Genomic DNA, 15,712 nt, shown 5'->3' on the forward strand with positions numbered 1-15,712 from the left:
ATTTACTTATCTCAGTGGTCTACTTTCTTGTTCATAGTATGGTTGCCAGTTCCTAGAACACTACCTGGTGCTCAAAAAGTGGTGGGTTGAATAAACAAACAAATGAATTACATGCAATTGCAATTAGCTATAAGGAGACAGTCAAATATTTTGTTGAGTTAAAATTTTATTATTAAATATTTCTTTAGAACTGGACCAGTTGGTTAAGAGCTGGAACTGCTTAAGTATAATTTCTTGTAGGATAATGAAACTTGAGCTGTTTTTATTATGGTGCTTATTATGTTACTGCTGGATGATCACAACTTATTGTGGTTAGTAATGAGAATGGGCAAAAGCAATATAATGTTAGCAAATAAAAAATGGACCAAGTGCAAGACTCTATCTCAGTTTTCTTAACAGTCAAGTGGCATAATTGGATGACTGATGGTCTCAAGGGGCCTCTGTAATTCTGTGAGCTCTTTGTAAGAGGAAACAAGAAAAACAGAAAGAATATAGTATATGCATGTAAACAGACATGTTAAAACATTTTTTTAGACAAAGTAGGACATCCTTTTAAGCCATTGTGAAGCACATTAATTGATGAGCTGATTATGGCTCAGTCATTTATAGGAAGAGCTTATAGGGAATATGAGATAGAAGAAAATTTCCAACAGCTTTCATTATTGAATAGACAGCTGTCTAGTCAATACAGGAATTTTCCTTTAATTTAGACCCTCGTTGATGACATAAGTTGGCAAATCCAAGTATACTGGGAAATTTGTGGCCAAACTTGAAGATTTCTTTAAATCATTTGTTTTAATCAGAACTCATGCTTCTAAGTCAAAGCATACATTGATTCTGCTCTTCTTTCCAGCAGCAGACCATTGTTTTACTTTTTATCTGTTTATTGTCTTGGCACAGACACTAGGTTTGGTAAGTGTGCTCACAGAAGAATTTGCAATAGAAGACTGGACAGCTAATGCTTCATTTGTAGATGCAGTCAGTTTACTCTTCCTTCTCTTTTGTAAAGCCACCACAATGAATAAACAGAACAATGACAATGCTTAGTGAGCAAAGTTGCTGTCAAAACATTTACAGTGGCATCACTGTGAATTGTGATAGCAGCATGACAAATGAAGATGGGATATGACGTCTAATTCAGATGGAGGGTCTCTGGACATAGGTAATCACGTTTATTAGATAACAGGTCTTTTCTACTTTCTCTATAACACATACCTTCAATATTTAAGAAAACAAATTTTCACCTTTCTTAGCTTCTCATTGTTAATAAGCATTAAACTGATTTTTTTCTAAATACATGGAAAAAATTGACTTATACAGTACAAATCCAAGGCAGGAAATTCTGATTAGTTAATTTCATTTATTCCTGCTGTGTTTGTTTAAGTAAGGCTGTAAATACCACTGATGGCTTTACAGGGAGACACAGATGTGTTCTATTAAATAATTGCTCAGCAAAATTATTTGGTTGTGAATTAAAACATGATGATTTTAATGAGATTTCCTTTAAAAATTATCTTCAAAATATTTGTATGCATCATTATCAGAAAAGCAACATAGTAGAGTGGAAGAAATTCTGGACTGGTGGTCAGAACATGTGGGTTCAAGTCCTGGCCATGCACCTCAAAATGGGAACTTCTTATTTGTAAAATTTCCTGGTTTGGATTTCTTCCTGCCAAATAAATGTATGGGTTTTAAGATTTATGTAAAAATTGTATGGATTTTTGTAAAAACAAATTTGAGGAAATGAGAATGAAGTTGATCTTAAGATTGCCATTGACTCTTTTTATTAGGATTTCCTAATTTTTGCCTCATCTTTTTTTACAAGCGAGCACAAACTCCCTATAAGCTTTAGGGAAAAATGTATTTTTTTTCCCCACCCAGGTGAGGGATAGAGTTGATTTGTCCTGGCAGTGGTAGTGAGAAGCATCATTCAGCTAAAGAGTGCTCTTCTTTTGGTCTCCACCTGAAGGGCAGAAAGAAACGAGAATAAACTAGAAACTCCTGGGATGTGGTTTGGCATCCCCAAACCTTGGTGCCTTCCGGGCTCTGTGCTGTGTGGCTTGGGGACTGTGCCAGGAGCATGTTCTGGTACAGCCTCTTAATGGACTGGTGTGTGTGTGTGTTTGTGAATGTGGGTGTGTGTCTGTAGAGGGTGGATCAGGAATTCATCTTTGTATACTTGGCAGGATATATTGGTTTTGGCCTTTTTTCTTGAAGAATTAGCTTCATTAGGTTTTTTAATTACTCCCCCTAAACGGATAAATGAATGACTCTTTTCCACAGAGTTATCATCTGGTGCCAGCGATCAAGCATTACCCCATACCACGCCATGTGACACAGGATGTGGTCTGATATTTAATCTCAGTACAGGCTCCACTTTTTTTCTGGGTAGAGTGAATGGACTTATAAAGCTTCTTTGTTATGGAATGACTTCTTAGCAAACTGCCTTCTCTTTTACTTAGAAACCAAGTTACTAGAATAAAAAGAAAAAAGTCCAGACATTATACACTCCTGGGCCTCCAGCAGCCATTTTGGTAGAAGGTGATGAATGCGTTTTAGTGGATTAACGTTTCCGCAATGTGAGCAGGGTCAGTCCACAGCAGAGTCAGCAGGATTGTCACTCCAGGGACTTAGTCAGGACTGCTGAACTCTCTATAACATTCAGTCTGGAAACAAAGCGTGCACCTCTCAATTGCCCTTCCATATTTCATTTCCTTGGATCTTACCCGATGGAAAGTGGGTGGAGTTGAAATAAGTGGAATGAGCATAACAAGCCAATATTTAATTTATCTATGATAGCTGTATGCTACCCTTCTATATAATAAAATGTCTAAAGTTAGTAATTGCACTTACCTAGAATTACACATCTGGAGAAGGCAATGGCAACCCACTCCAGTACTCTTGCCTGGAAAAATCCCATGGACGGAGGAGCCTGGTAGGCTGCCATCTATGGGGTTGTACAGAGTCGGACATGACTAAAGTGACTTAGCAGCAGCAGCAGAATTACACATTACTTAGATGGCAAATAGATGGAGAAAAAATGGAAACAGTGACAGACTTTATTTTCTTGGGCTCCAAAATCACTGTAGATGGTGACTGCAGCCATGAAATTAAAAGACACTAGCTTCTTGGAAGAAAAACTCTGACAAACCTAGGCAGTGTATTAAAAAGCAGAGACATTACTTTGCTGACAAAGGTCTGTATAGTCAAGGCTATGGTTTTTCCAGTAGTCATGTATGGATGTGAGAGTTGGACCATAAAGAAAGCTGAGCACTGAAGAATTGATGATTTTGAACTGTGGTGCTGGGGAAAACTCTTGAGAGTCCCTTGGACTGCAAGGAGATGAAACCAGTCAAAACTAAAGGAAATCAGTCCTGAATATTCATTGGAAGGACTGATGCTGAAGCTCCAATACTTTGGTCACCTGATGCAAACAGCAGACTCACTGGAAAAGACCCTGATGCTGGGAAAGGTTGAAGGCAGGAGCAGAAGGGGACGACAGAGGATGAGATGGTTGGATGGCATCACCAACTCGATGGACATGAGTTTGGGTAAACTCTGGGAGTTGGTGATGGACAGGGAGGCCTGGCATGCTGCAGTCCATGGGGTTGCAAAGTCAGACACAACTGAGCGACTGAACTGAACTGATCTCTTCAACAACTGTGCAATTCTTGTTGTTTAGTCACTCACTCATGTCCAACTCTTTGTGACCCTATGGACCAGGACTGCCAGGCTTCCCTGTCCTTTACCATCTACCGGAGCTTGCTCAAACTCATATCCATTAAGTCAGTGATGCCATCCAGTCATCTCATCCTCTGTTGTCCCCTTCTGCTCCTGCCTTCAACCTTTCCCAGCATCAGGGTCTTTTCCAGTGAGTCTGCTGTTTGCATCAGGTGACCAAAGTATTGGAGCTTCAGCATCAGTCCTTCTAATGAATATTCAGGACTGATTTCCTTTAGGATGGACTGGTTTCATCTCCTTGCAGTCCAAGGGACTCTCAAGAGTTTTCCCCAGCACCACAGTTCAAAATCATCAATTCTTCAGTGCTCAGCTTTCTTTATGGTCCAACTCTCACATCCATACATGACCACTGGAAAAACCATAGCCTTGACTAGACAGAGCTTTGTTGGCAAAGTAATGTCTCTGCTTTTTAATATGCTGGCTAGGTTGGTCATAACCTTCCTTCCAAGGAGTAGGCGTCTTTTAAATTCATGACTGCAGTCTCATCTGCAGTGATTTTGGAGCGTGAAAAAATAGTCTCTCTCTATTTTCACTGTTTCCCCATCTACTTGCCATGAAGTGATGGGATCGGATGCCATGATCTTAGTTTTCTGAATGTTGAGCTTTAAGCCAACATTTTCACTCTCCTCTCTCATTTTCATCAAAAGGCTCTTTAGTTCTTCTTCACTTTCTGCCATAAGGGTGGTGTCATCTGCATATCTGAGGTTATTGATATTTCTCCTGGAAATCTTGATTCCAGCTTGTGCTTCCTCCAGCCCAGCGTTTCTCATGATGTACTCTGCTGATGCTGCTAAGTCGCTTCAGTCGTGTCCAACTCTGTGTGACCCCATAGATGGCAGTCCACCAGGCTCCCCCGTCCCTGGGATTCTCTAAGCAAGAACACTGGAGTGGGTTGCCATTGCCTTCTCTGGATGTACTCTGCACATAAGTTAAATAAACTGGGTGACAATATACAGCCTTGATGTACTCCTTTTCCTATTTGGAACCAGTCTGTTGTTCCTTGACCAGTTCTAACTGTTGCTTCCTGACCTGCATATAGATTTCTCGAGTCAGGTCAAGTGGTCTGATATTCCCATCTCTTTCAGAATTTTCCGGTTTATTGGGATCCACACAGTCAAAGGCTTTGGCATAGTCAATAAAGCAGAAATAGGTGTTTTTCTGGAACTCATTTGCTTTTTTGATGATCCAGTGGATGTTGGCAATTTGATCTCTGGTTCCTCTGTCTTTTCTAAAAGCAGCTTGAACAATTGGAAGTTCCTGGTTCATGTATTGCTAAAGCCTGGCTTGGAGAATTTTAAGCATCACTTTGCTACAGTGAGAGATGAGTGCAATTATGCAGTAGTTTGAGCATTCTTTGGCATTGCCTTTCTTTGGGATTGGAATGAAAACTAACTTTTCCAATCCCATGGCCACTGCTGAGTTTTCCAAATTTGCTGCCATATTGAGTGCAGCAGTTTCACAGCATCATCTTTTAGGATTTGAAATAGCTCAACTGGAATTCCATCACCTCCACTAGCTTTATTCATAGTGATGCTTCCTAAGGCCCACTTGACTTCACATTCCAGGATGTCTGGCTCTAGGTGAGTGATCACACCATCGTGATTATCTGGGTCATGAAGATCTGTTTCGTACAGTTCTTCTGTGTATTCTTGCCACCTCTTCTTAATATCTTCTGCTTTTGTTAAGTCCATACCATTTTTGTCCTTTATTGTGCCCATCTTTGCATGAAATATTCCCTTGGTATCTCTAATTTTCTTGACGAGATCTCTAGTCTTTCCCATTCTGTTGTTTTCCTCTATTTCTTTGTGTTGATTGCTGAAGAAGCCTTCTTATCTCTCCTTGTTATTCTTTGGAACTCTGCATTCAGATGGGTATATCTTACCTTTCTCCTTTGCTTTCGATTCTCTTCTTTTCACAGCTATTTGTAAGGCCTCCTCAAACAGCCATTTTGCTTTTTTGCACTCTTTCTTGGTGATGGTCTTGATCCCTGCCTCCTGTACAATGTCACGAACCTCTGTCCATAGTTCATCAGGCAGTCTGTCTATCAGATCTAGTCCCTTAAATCTATTTCTCACTTCCACTGTATAATCTTAATGGATTTGATTTTGGTCATACCTGAATGGTTAGTGGTTTTCCTACTCTCTTCAGTTTAAGTCTGAATTTGGCAATAAGGAGTTCATGATCTGAGCCACAGTCAGCTCCCGGTCTTGTTTTTGCTGACTGTGTTGAAGAGATAGTTTTTGTATAAAGTCATTAAAATACCCATCAAATCAAAACAGTACAGCTGTATGATTTACCTATAGGTAAGAATGGCTATTGGTATTTTCAATAAATTTATGATATTCTAATGAAAACATAGACCGATCAGCAAAAGAGTAGAATAGGTAATCTTCAGTTTGAGTTGTCTTTCAGAAAGATGAACTAGCGACAGTCCATGGACAAGATATTTTGTGAAAATCTCATAGCCCAGGGATGAGACTTAAGTGTGATGGACCACAGAAACCAAGGCCTGCATTAGAAGAGCAGTAGAAACATTTTTCACTTTGACTACTCCTTTCCTTCTGCAGGATGGCACAGCTCCACATGGAGAAGCCCCACCCCACCTCCCGCCCCCCCCCCCCCCCCCCCCCAGCCTCCCATGGGCCCATGGTTTCTCAGGGGCTACAAGGATCCTAAAGTGGACATCCAGTTACCCCTGTGCTTCCTAGGAGACCCATTTTGGTCTGGCCTCATAGGGACCACCAGGGAACTGGTGGGGCTGGACCCCTACAAAGAAAAACAGCAGCAAGGAGGGGCCTCTAGCAATCAGCCTATAGATTGTGGTGGATTACATTCCTGCTGGCAGTGGTGCCTGAGCACTGATCACTCTCAGTGGCTCTGTCCATCTGTAGAGCTGAGATGGTGGCCCTGTCTGTACAAGGAGCTTGATCAGCAGTTCTGCCCATTTTTGACTCCCACACAATGAGCCATACTGGCTGTGGAGCCCATTCTATGCTCCCACCTGGAGAAAGAAGCCAGTCAGCAGCCCCTTCCAACTGCTGAGAACAGCCCTCAGCATTTGTTATTTTCCTTCAGAGGTGCAGCCCCACGAGTTTACCACAAGACTGTTCACTAGGTCTGTGTCTCTATTCCTGCCTTGCAAATAGGTTCATTAGTATGCAAGTAATCATCAATATATGATATCTGTTTTTCTCTTTCTGACTTACTCTACTCAGTATAACAGCTCTAGGTTCATCCACCTCATTATAGCTGACTCAAATTCATATCATTTATGGCTAATATTCCATTGCATGTATATGTTAATACTGCTGCTGCTAAGTCGCTTCAGTCGTGTCCAACTCTGTGCGACCCCATAGATGGAAGCCCACCAGGCTCCCCCGTCCCTGGGATTCTTCAGGCAAGAACACTGGAGTGGGTTGCCATTTCCTTCTCCATGTTAATTCTACAACTTCTTTATCCATTCATCTGTCCGTGGACATCTGGCTTGCTTCTGTGTCCTGGCTATTGCAAATAGTGCTGCAATGAACATTGGAGTACATATATCTTTTTTCAATTATGGTTTCCTATATGCCCAGTAGTGGATTTGCTGAGTCATGTGGTAGTTCTATTCTTAGTTTTTAAAGGAAGCTCCATACTGTTTTCCATAGTGGCTGTCTCAGTTTCCATCCCTATGAACAGTGCAGAGGGTTCCCTTTTCTCCACATGCCCTCCAGTATTTATTGTTTGTAGATTTTTTAATGATGGCCATTCTGACTGGTGTGAGGTAATACCTCATTGTAATTTGGATTTACATTTCTCTAATAGTGAGAGATGTTGAGTATGTTTTCAGATGTTTGTTGGCCATCTGTAAGTCTTCTTTGGAGAAATGTCAGTTTAGGTTTTCTACTCATTTTTTGATCAGGTTGTTTGTTTTTCTGATATTGAGCTGCATGGACTTCTTGTATACAGTGCTTCATTTACAATTATTTTCTCCCATTCTGAGGGTTGTCTTTCATCTTGTTTATAGTTTCCTTTGCTGTGCAAAGGCTTTTAAGTTTAATTAGGTCCCATTTATTTATTTTTGTTTCTATTTCCATTACTTTAGGAGGTGGGTCAAAGAGAATATCGCTTCGATTCACGTCAAATAGTAATCTGCCTATGTTTCCCTCCAAGAGTCTCTTTGTTCCTGGCCTTACGTTTAGGTTTTTAGTGCTTCTTGAATTTATTTGTGTGTACGGTGTTAGGAAGTGCTCTAATTTTATTTTTCTTGCATGCCACTGTCCGGTTTTCCAGTACCACTTATTGAAGAGGCTGTCTTTTCTCTATTGTATATTCTTGCCTCCTTTGTCAAAGATAAGGTGCCCATAGGTGCATGCATTTATCTCTGGAATTTATATCTTGTTCCATTGATCTATGTTTCTGTTTTTGTGCAGTGCAATACTGTCTTAATTACTGTGGCTTTGCAAGTATTGTCTGAAGTCAGGAAGGTTGATTCTCCCAGCTCATTTTTCTTTCTCAAGATTGCTTTGGCTATTTAGGGCCTTTTGTGTTTCTATACAAATTCTAACTTTTTTTGCTCTAGTTCTATGAAAAATGCCACTGGGAATTTGATAGAGATTGCATCGAATCTGTAGATTGCTTTGGGTAGTAGGCATTTTCACAACATTGATTCTTCCAATCTAAGAACATAGTATATCTCTTCATCTGTTCGTGTCTTTCTTTGGTTTCTTTCATTAGTGCCTTACAGTTTTCAGCACATAGGTGATTTGTCTCCTTAGGTAGGTTTATTCCTAGGTATTTTATTCTTTTTACTTCAATAGTGAATGGGATTGTTTCCTTAATTTCTCTTTCTGATTTTTCATTGTTATTGTATAGGAAGGCAAGGTATTTCTGTGTATTAAGTTTGCATCCTGTGACTTTGCTAAATTCATTGATTAGCTCTAGTAACTTTCTGGTGGCATCTTTAGTGTTTTCTATGTATAGTATCATGTCATCTGCAAACAGTGATAGTTTCATTTCTTTTCCAATCTAGATTCTGTTTACTTCTTTTTCTTCTCTCATTTCCCTGACTAGGACTTTCAAAACTATATTGAATAGTGGTGAGAATGGGCACCCTAATCTTATTCCTGATCTTAGAGGAAATGTTTTCAGTTTTTCACCACTGAGAATAATGTTTTCTGTGGGTTTGTTATAACGGCCTTCATTATGTTGAGGTATGTTCCCTCTATGTCCACTTTTTGGAAAGTTTTTTTCATAAAGGGGTGTTGATTTTTTTTTTTTTTAATATGGAATGCTTCACAAAAGTGCATGTCATCCTTGCACATGGGGCCATGCTAATCTTCTCTGTTTCATTTCAATTTCACTATATGTACTGCCGGAGTGAGCACTGGGTGTTGAATTTTGTCTAAAGCTTTTCCTGCATCTCCTCTCAAGACTCTTTATGTGGATATTGCTATTCTACTTTAGTCTTTCATAGCTCTAAGCTTTTCTCATTTTATCCTTTTGGCTGCCTTTTGGGGAATTGCCTTATCTCAGTTTTCTTGCAAGTCATCTTTAAATTATCTGCCTGCTATTACCCTGATCCACTATATTCTTTATTTTGACTGCTTTATCTTCATGTCTAATATTTCCATTGGGCTATTTAAAAAGTTTTTTCTGTCCTTGTTTCATTTTATCCCTTATCTCCTAAAGAATATCTATCATGCCTAATTTAAAACAATTTTGTTTGTTCTAATGATTCTTCTTCAAATGGTATGTTTTCCAGTTTGTTCACTTAAAAAAATAGATGTTATACTCCTCAGATGCCTTGTTTATCATGTTGAGTGTGTGTGTTCTTTCTCCTCTGGGGTTACCAGCTGTTCTTTATGGTAATATTGAGAGGGGCTGAAGGCAAGTCCCTAGTCAGTGCCAGTAGCAGCAGACTAGGGAGGGGAGAGGGGAGGAGCCCAGGAACCATAGAGCCCTCACTAATAATTCCCACTTGCTCCATCCTCTGGGACTTCTTTCATGGCTGAGATGGTAAAGAATCTGCCTGCAATGCAGGAGACCTGGGTTCAAATCAGGGAGATCCCCTGGAGAAGAGAATGGCAACCCACCCCAGTATTATTGCCTGGAGAGATCCATGTACAAAGGAGCCTGGCAGGCTACCATCCATGGGGTCACAAAGGGTAGGACACTGAGCAACTGATGCTTCCATACACTTCCTGTTTTGAAACATCTTATGCAGGGTTTATTATCTTGCCTGGCCAAGGTGGATGGTTTCAATCAGTTCAGTTCAGTAGCTCAGTCATGTCCGACTCTTTGCAACTACATGGACTGCAGTATGCCTGGCTTCCCTGTCCATCACCAACTCCCAGAGCTTACTCAAACTCTTGTCCATTGAGTCAGTGATGCCATACAACCATCTCATCCTCTGTCATCCCCTTCTCCTCCTGTCTTCAATCTTTCCCAGCTTCAGGGTCTTTTCAACTGAGTCAACTCTTCCCAGCAGGTGGCCAAAGTATTGGAGTTTCAGCTTCAACATCAGTCCTTCAAATGAATATTCAGGACTGATTTTCTTTAGGACTGACTGGTTGGATCTCTTGCAGTCCAAGGGATTCTCGAGAGTTTTCTACAACACCACAGTTCAAAAGCATCAATTTTTTGGTGCTCAACTTTTCTTATTGTCCAACTCTCACATCCCATACATGACTACTGGAAAAACCATAGCTTGGACTAGATGGACCTCTGTTGGCAAAGTAATGTCTCAGCTTTTTAACATGCTGTCTAGGTTGATCATAGCTTTTCTTCCAAGGAGTGTCTTTTAATTTCATGGCTGCAGTCACCATCTGCAGTGCTTTTGGAGCCTCCCAAAATAAAGTCTGTCACTGTTTCCATTGTTTCCCCATCTATTTGCCATGAAGTGATGGGACCAGATGTCATGATCTTAGTTTTCTGAATGTTGAGTTTTAAGCCAACTTTTTTACTCTCTTCTTTCACTTTCATCAAGAGACTCTAGTTCTTCTTTACTTTCTGCCATAAGGGTGGTGTCATCTGCATATCTGAGGTTATTGATATTTCTCCCAGCAATCTTGATTCCAGCTTGTGCTTCATCCAGCCCGGCATTTCACATGACTGACTCTGCATATAAGTGAAGTAAGCAGGCTGACAATATACAACCTTGACGTATTCTGTTCCCAATTTGGAACCAGTCTGTTGTTCCATGTTAGCAATAGTTCTAACTGTTGCTTCTTGACTTGCATACAGATTCCTCAGAAGGCAGGCCAGGTGGTCTGGTATTCCCATCTCTTGAAGAATTTTCCACAGTTTGTTGTGATCCACACAGTCAAAGGCTTTGACGTAGTCAATAAAGCAGAAACAGATGTTTTTCTGGAACTCTCTTGCTTTTTCTATGATCTAGCAGATGTTGACAATTTGATCTGGTTCTTTTACCTTTTCTAAATCCAGATTGAACATCTGGAAGTTCATGGTTCACCCTGTTATCCACTATCTTGAATCTCTTGTAGCATCGGAGAAGACAGCCTCCAGGATTATAATCCACAGCCCCGTGCTTTGAAGTGTTGAGGATGGGTAGGGCTATCTCTTTTCCAAATTCTCTACCCTAGCTGGGTTTGTACACTGCCCTGACATTTCCTCTTGGTGATCACAAATGGCCTCAGTGATTGCTACTGATAACTGTTTTACAGTCAAGAAAAGAGTCTCTAAAGACAAATTGAGCTGAGGCAAGAACAGAATTTAAAAGGCTTTCCTACAGCCTATTCTCAATACATCCCAGGTGGCTCAGATGGTAAAGAATCCGCCTGCAGTGCAGTAGACCTGGGTTTGATCCCTGGGTTGGGAAGATCCTCTGGAGAAGGGAATGGCAACCCACTCTAGTAAATCAAGTAAATAAAATCATCTTGCCTAGAGAATTCCAAGGACAGAGAAGTCTGGTGGGCTACGGTTCATTGGATCACAAAAAATCAGACAGGACTTAGCAACTAATGTATGTTTTCTCTCAGTTCTCTTTCCTGGGCTTCAGCTACCCAACTCTTGCTCAAGTCTGTTTATAGTGGACATCAGACTCTGGGTTTATCTTATCTTTTTTATGTTATTGATTCATGCAATCTGTGTTCTCCTTAAGCATCTGTAGTTTTTCTAGAGCTGATTTTGGAGGAGGGAGCCAGCAGCTTCTCCTATATTGATTCTTGGCAGGGACCAGGTCAGTCTTGCTGTTTCTTCTGCCATAGCTCTGCCTCCATTAAAAGCTCTTCAGAGAGTAGGTAAATGTTTGGGAGCAAATTCAAGAAGCCAACCTGTGTTCATTCTGCAAAAAGCAAATCATTCAGGCAGTTGGGAAACCCTGTTCATTCTCTTAGTAGGGACCAGGGACCTCAATTTGACAGTGGCATTTAGTAGCAAAACCTCCATCCTTTAAAAATTTTTCAAAAAGACATCTGGGAAATACATTTCAAAATGGATTAAAGTTAAGCAGCTCTGTTGGAACGAGAGCCACTTTTGGTCAATGAAGTGTAGGGTAAATAGTAAATGTTCTTACAGTTTAAGACACCATCAATTGTGTATTCTATTAACTGCAGTCAAATAAATTCCTAATGAAACCACGTCTACCTAATAGGTAAATTAAAGCATGTTTCCTTCAATCCCCATCTTGATTTAATATGTTGAGTAAGTTTTTATCACAAATAAAATGTCAGCGGGTCATAACAAGTTCAAATACATGATCTTTTAACTTTTCACAATATTTCCATTTTTCCTTTGGATACTCCATTTTGCTGTAGGTAGGACTTGTTTTGTGGGAAAATATTTTGGGCAATATTCTAGAACTTCTGTCTCAGAACAATGCAAGTCAGAATGGTGTTCCAAAACCTTGTTTTAATCACACTGAAATTGCTGACATAAAAAAGTATAATGGTAAAATACATAATAAAATATATTTACTTGTATCATTATCTTTATTATTAAGAGGAATCGTATTTTCCTCTGACATGTTTTCAGAAGTTCATATGTAGCATCTAATGCTTTTCTTCATTGGGGTCTGGTTGATTTTAATATTGTATAACTTTCTGGGATACAATAGAGTAATTCAAAGTTTTAAAGGTTATATTCCTTTAACAGTTAGTATATTCCCTGTGTTGCACTATATATCCTTGTAGCTTATTTATTTTATACATAATAGCTTTTATACATAATTTATTTTATACATTTTTATTATTTTATTATTTATTTGTTATTTTATTTATTATTATTTATTATAATTTTATATATAAAATCATACAATTTTATACATAATTTATTTATTTTATACATAATAGCTTGTACCTCTTAATCCCCTCTCTCACCTTGCCCCTCCTCCGTTTCCTCTCTGCACTGGTAAATGTGAATTTGTTTTCAACATATCTGTGAGTCTATTTCTTTTTTGTTACATTCACTAGTTTGTTGTATATTTTAAATTTCATACATAAATGATATCATACATTGTATGTCTTTGTCTACCTGACTTATTTCACTTAGCATAATGCCCTTCAAGTCCACTCATGTTGTTGCAAATGGCAAAATTTCATCTTTTTTATGACTGAGTAATATTCTCTTCTTATATATACCACATTTTCTTTATTCATTCATATGTCAATGGACCACTAGATTGCTTCTATATCTTGTGTATTATAATAGTGCTGCTATGAATGCTGAAGTACATGTATCTTTTGGAATTAACTTTTGAGTGGGTTTTTTTCCTAGATAAATACCCAGGAGTGGAATTGCTAGGTCATATTGTAGTTCTAGGTCATATGGCATCATTGACTCAATGGACATGAGTTTGAGCAAACTCCGGGAGACAGTGAAGGATGGGGAAGCCTGGACTGCTGCAGTTTGTGGGGTCACAAAGAGTCAGATAAGAATTAATGACTGAACAATGACAACAATAATAGTTCTATTTTTAAAGAAACCGCCATACTATTTTCCACAGTGGTTGTGCCAATTTACACTCCTACCAACAGTGTACAAAGGGTTCCCTTTCCTCCACATCTTTCCCAACATTTGTCATTTGCAGCACCTTATACTTTTTCTTACTCTGATGTAAGATGCTTGTTTCGAAGTTCAGATTACAGGGCTTGTGCTTATTGGTTTTGAGTCCCAAGACAGCTAAGCCTCTACTTTCAAATTCTGAGTATGTTGGGGCCTTGGGTGGGAAAAAGAGGTCTAGAATCTGGAAGGTGGAATTTTGAACCAGCAGTGTGAAAAGTCTGTTTAATTGAGAACTTTGATGTGGGATTTCATGGATCAAGAGATTGTATAGAAACCTACTGTGAATAACAAATATTTATTACCATAAATAAGAAATTTATCATAGATAATGTGTGAATTCATAAAAGATTGTTTCCTGTTGTAGTAAACTCTTTTTAAGTTACTCTAGATGTTCTTAGTCTCATGATGATTGACTTTGTCTTCTATTTAAATTTATGCAAAAGTTATATCTCAGTAATTTTTTTAGTGGAAAACAACAACAACAACAACAACATTCTCCCTAGTCTCATACTCTTATTTTTGCTGGGTTTTATAACTTAATATAACTTATTACTCTGAAAATATTCCCTCTCCCCAAGTTATATTTTAGACAAAAACCATCAGAGTACCAACCTAATGATAGATTTCCAAATAAGTTTGAACAACTGTAACATGTTAGTTTTTAGAAACATTTTGTACACTTCTTTGGTGATGAAATTATGGCTTCTGATACCTTTTCCTCATTGTTTATATATCTAAAATAAAGTAACACTAACGTCACCCTGCTTATTTAACTTATATGCAGAGTACATCATGAGAAACGTAGGGCTGGAAGAAGCACAAGCTGGAATCAAGATTGCCAGGAGAAAATATCAATAACCTCAGATATGCAGGTGACACCACCCTTATGGCAGAAAGTGAAGAGGAATAAAAAAGCCTTTTGATGAAAGTGAAAGAGGAGAGTGAAAAAGTTGACTTAAAGCTCAACATTCAGAAAACTAAGATCATGGCATCTGGTCCCATCACTTCATGGCAAATAGATGGGGAAACAGCGGAAACTGTCAGACTTTATTTTTTGGGTTCCAAAATCACTGCAGATGGTGATTGCAGCCATGAAATTAAAAGACGCTTACTCCTTGGAAGGAAAGTTATGACCAACCTAGACAGCATATTAAAAAGCAGAGATATTACTTTGCCAACAAAGGTCCATCTAGTCAAGGCTATGGTTTTTCCAATGGTCTTGTATGGATGTGAGAGTTGGACTATAAGGAAAGCTGAGCGCTGAAGAATTGATGCTTTTGAACTGTGGTATTGGAGAAGACTCTTGAGAGTCCCTTGGACTGCAAGGAGATCCAACCAGTCCATCCTAAAGGAGATCAGTTCTGAGTGTTCATTGGAAGGACTGATGCTGAAGCTGAAACTCCAATACTTTGGCCACCTCATGAGAAGAGTTGACTCACTGGAAAAGACCCTGATGCCAGGAGGGATCAGGGGCAGGAGGGGTAGGGGACGACAGAGGATGAGATGGCTGTATGGCATCACCGACTTGATGGACATGAGTTTGAGTAAATGCTGGGAGTTGGTGATAGATAGGGAGGCCTGGCGTGCTGTGATTCATGGGGTCGCAAAGAGTCGGACATGACTGAGCAACTGAACTGAACTGAAGTGAATGCCATAAAACTGTCCAAGATAAACCAAAAGTGACATATTACGTGCAGTGTTTAGTTGCTCAGTCATGTCTGACTCTTTGCAACCCCATGGACTGCAGCCCACCAGGCTCCTCTGTCCATGGGGATTCTCCAGGAAAGAATACTGGAGTAGGTTGCCATGCTCTCCTCCAGGAGATCTTCCCAACCCAGGGATAGAACCCATGTCTCCAGTATTGTGGATAGATTTTTTTTTTTTAACCATCTGAGACACCAGGGAAGCCCTGAGTGACATGGTAGGCAGAATTCTAAGATGACCAGCCCATCCTGCCCCCCCCATGATG

At 39.6% G+C, this 15,712-nt stretch overlaps 1 non-coding gene across 1 annotated transcript; it reads right to left on the minus strand.

Annotated features, from left to right (window-relative positions):
* Window positions 1–8,999: 8,999 nt before the first annotated feature.
* On the minus strand, window positions 9,000–9,107 carry LOC122422978. Its single transcript, XR_006264060.1, has one exon. It is a non-coding gene; the product is annotated as a U6 spliceosomal RNA (small nuclear RNA).
* Window positions 9,108–15,712: the final 6,605 nt, after the last annotated feature.

Source organism: Cervus canadensis, chromosome 20 (genome assembly GCF_019320065.1).
Source record: "Cervus canadensis isolate Bull #8, Minnesota chromosome 20, ASM1932006v1, whole genome shotgun sequence".
Lineage (NCBI taxonomy): Eukaryota > Metazoa > Chordata > Mammalia > Artiodactyla > Cervidae > Cervus > Cervus canadensis.